Here is a 4,116-nt window from a genome sequence, read left to right as displayed (position 1 = left end):
ATCCAGTCGTGATTAGCTCCCCACCTTTCTTCCAGGTTACCTTGGTGACGTCAGGGGAATAGTCCATCGCCAAACAACCAAAGATCACAGAACCGGTGTTGTGCTCCTGACAGGAGGAGACCAGGCCATAAAGCATGGGGGGAGATGGTGTCTCTACAATAGAATGACCAATTGAGCATGTTAGTTTCTGTTAATTTGACCTTATCGTTACTCAAATGTATCCTCAGCTGTAAACGTTTGCCAGTATGCTCCCGCTGAAGCCTACAGCATAACTGGAGTTTATTTTTGGTTCCTACCAGTTGCTGATCATGATCATTGGTTCCCTCTTTAGAAACATGCCCTCGGCCTTGACCATTGCCATATAATTTAGGAAGAAGAACATCCTGATTCCACCCCAGTAACTGTTTGAAGATCTCACCAACTGACACTTTCACTGGATTGATGTGAAGAGCAGAGACGTTTCACAAAATACAAACCAACGAAATGCAGATTCATCGAAATTCTACAGTGTGTGCAAACAGGCCATTTGGCCCAACAGGACCACACCCACCCTCTGAAATGTAACGCATCCAGACCCATTCCCCTACCCTATTATGCTGCAGTTAACCCTGACTAATGCACCGAACCTCCCAATCACTGAACACAATATTTGCAATTCCCCCCGCTTGCACATCTTTGGACTGTGGGAGGAAACGCACACAGACATGGGGAGAAAGTGCCAACTCCACACAGACAGTCACCCGAGGCTAGAATGGAACCTGAATCCCTGGCACTGTGAGGCAGCAGCACTAACCACGGAACCAGGGTGCCGCCCCACTCGGTGCCGTGCTGCTGGAAAAATCTAACAGCTGGCAGTACCCCCGCAGAGAAATCAGAGTGAATCATAGAACATAGAACAGCGCAGTACAGGCCCTTCGGCCCTCGATATTACGCTGTCCTGTCATACAAATCTGAAGCCCATCCCACCTATACTATTCCATGAACGTCCATATGCCTGTCAAATGACGATTTAAATGTACTTAAACTTGATGAATCTACTACCGTTGCAGGCAAAGCATTCCATACCCTTACAACTCAATGAGTAAAGAAACTACCTCTGACATCTGTCTTATACCTATCTCCCCTCAATTTAAAGTTGTGTACCCTCGTGTTTGCCGTCCCCATACTTGGAAATCAGGTCCAGTGAGCCTTCCTCACTTATCAATGCAAGGCAGAATGTTCTCTCTGGGAGGAAGGTCACTGCAGCAGCAGCACAGGCAGGAGCTGAGCACTGGGACGGGGAGGATGGCTGTCACGGCTGAACGCATGCCAATTGTCTGGAAGTTGAAACTTCTAATTTACAATTATCTGAATTCTGGAGGCCTCTGAAAAATGGAGGACCATTAAGGTTCAGAGACTTTAGAGTATTACAGATAAGTGTTCACATAAATATGATTTGAGAAATGAAAAAGTAATCTTTAGCGTTAATAACTATCAAGCTAACACGCAGTTCACCACCAAACCTCATCTTTCAGACTAACCACTGCACTTGCTCTGTCCAGACCTAAATTTCCACTCACATGGACAAACCCTACCCTGCTATACACCCAATCATGCCCGGAACCCACAACCCCTATCACACGAAACACATCCAAGGCAATCCATTTTGGTAGTGTAGCTGAGCAGAGAGATCTCGGTGTCCATGTACATAGATCCCTAAAAGTTACCAGCCAGTTTGATAGAGTTGTTAAGAAGGCATACTTTGTGTTGGCTTTCATCGATAGAGGGACTAAGTTTCAGAACCACGAGGTTAGGCTGCAGCTGTACAAAACTCTTGGGAGTATTGTGTACTGTTCTGGTCACCACATTATAGAAAGAATGTGGAAGCTTTGGAAGAGTTCAGAGGAGGTTTACCAGGATATTGCCTGGTATGGTGGGAAGGTTTAATAAGGAAAGGATGAGGGTCTTGAGGCTGTTTTTGTTTGAGAGAACAAGGTTGAGAGGTGACTTAATTGAGGCATGAAAGATAAACAGAGGGTGGACAGTGAAAGTCTTTTTCCTTGAGTAGTGATGGCTGGCAGGAGAGGATATAGATGACAGATGTCAGAGGTTGTTTCTTTACTCAGAGAGTAGTAGGGGCATGGAACGCACTGCCTGCAACAATAGTACACTAGCCAACTTTAAGGGCATTTAAAAGGGCATTGGATAAACATATGGATGAAAATGGAATAGTGTAGGGTAGATAGGCTTCAGATTGGATCCGTAGGTCAGCGCAACATTGAGGGCTGAAGGGCCTGTACTGCACTGCAATGTTCTATATTCCAGATGGACATATGATCTCAATTCCTTTCACTCATTTACACTCCTGCCGCCCTGCACCTGGCCCATGGAGAATCTGGCCCTGACTGGACCTGTCACCATCATTTTTACAACCTCTGACAATAGCCCACTACCAAAGGCATGACCTCAGCCCTTGATCAGTGACCTCTCATCTTACCCAAGTCAACCTGTGCACATTGCATCCGAGCTCCTTTTGCATCTGTGCTTTGCAACCTACGATTTTCACAGACTACGAGCTTTGCATTTTGACAACACATCCAGCTATCACTTCATTACAGTGACCTTCCACCCCCAAAACATCCTGGCACTCTGCCCACCTCTACACTAACCAGCCTGGCATCCTGGCCACCTCTCCATAAACCAGAATGGTAAAGACAGACCTCCTGCATTTCAGCTCAAACTACCGCTCACCTACCAAGCACAATTCGAAAAAATTATCCTGTGACCATTACCATTTACCTTGATGCCACCTTGCCAGATAGTGTGCATGCAAGCTTACCCAGCAGCCAGCCAACATCTCACAACCTACCAGGCTAAACTCTCCCACATGCCCAATCTAGCCCCTCACTTGCTCACCACCTCCCAACTTTGAGCCTACTTCACCATAAAGTCAGTGAGTCATAAAGTCATACAGCACAGATCCTTTGGTCCAGCTCATCCATGCTGACCAGAGTTCCCAAATTAAACTAATTCCACTTGCCTGCCTTTGGCCCATATGCATCCAGACCTATCCAGTTCCTGTTGCTGTTCAAATGTCTTCTAAATGTTGGACCTATCTCTGCATTTACCACTTCCTCTGGCAATTCATTCCAATGTTTTGGACAGTTACAACATGAAGCCCTAACCCCGGCACTGAGTACTCTGACCAATGAAGGTACATATGCCAAACAGCTTCAATACACTAGCTACTTGAGACAACGCTTTCACGAATCTATGAGTCTGAACCCTCAGGGTACTCAGTTTCAACATCACTACCAGTGCCTTCCCATTAACTCTGTAAGACTCTATGAGTCTGGACCCTCAGGGCCCTGTGTTTAATATCACTATCCAGTGCTCTACCATTAACTCTAAGATGTGACGTGATTTGTCTTCTCAAAAAGCAACACGTCGTATTCATTTAAATTAAACTCCATCTGCCACTCCTCAGCCCATTGGCCCAGCTGATCAAGATTTCATTGTACGTTTAGATGACTTTCACTGCCAATTATCCCACCAATGTTGGCGTTACGTGCAAACTTACAAACCATGCCCCATTCAATGTCTTCATGGCTTTCAACCAATATTGTAGCCTGTTTCCCTTTCTCCCACATATCCGTAGCATTTTTTTAAGGATTGAAGGAATCTATCTCCTTATTGAAATCATTTAATGTTTTGTCCTCAATCAATTTCTGTGGTGGAGAATTCCAAATGTTCACCATTCTTTTGTTGAACAGTAAACTATCAGGTTCAATGTTATCGGTGTGTTGGGAAGACTGGTGAGCAGCAAGATTAATGATGATCCCATGAATGGAATAGCCTTCTGGAGGGGCCAAAGGTGCCTTCTTCAACTTCCATTTTGCATGCTGACATGTCCCTTCGGCAGCATGTTCCAAAACTGTGATCCTTGAGGATAAGGGCGTACATGCATGTAAATGCTTCTCCTGAAAGCTTTCCTTGAAATCAGACTTCAACTTGACTCTCAACTATTTTCCTGCCGTTTCCTCTTCCTCAATCACAGCCATGGGACTCACTTCCTAACAGCGCTGTGAATGTGCTAATACCACACAAACTTCAGCAATTCAAATAGACTGATGATAA

General features: G+C 45.2%; 1 pseudogene; it reads right to left on the bottom strand.

Annotated features, from left to right (window-relative positions):
* LOC122552337 overlaps positions 1-4,116 on the bottom strand; it is a 33,998-nt pseudogene that overhangs the window by 21,505 nt on the left and 8,377 nt on the right.

Source organism: Chiloscyllium plagiosum, chromosome 8 (assembly GCF_004010195.1).
Source record: "Chiloscyllium plagiosum isolate BGI_BamShark_2017 chromosome 8, ASM401019v2, whole genome shotgun sequence".
Lineage (NCBI taxonomy): Eukaryota > Metazoa > Chordata > Chondrichthyes > Orectolobiformes > Hemiscylliidae > Chiloscyllium > Chiloscyllium plagiosum.
This window is presented reverse-complemented; position numbering and strand designations above follow the sequence as displayed.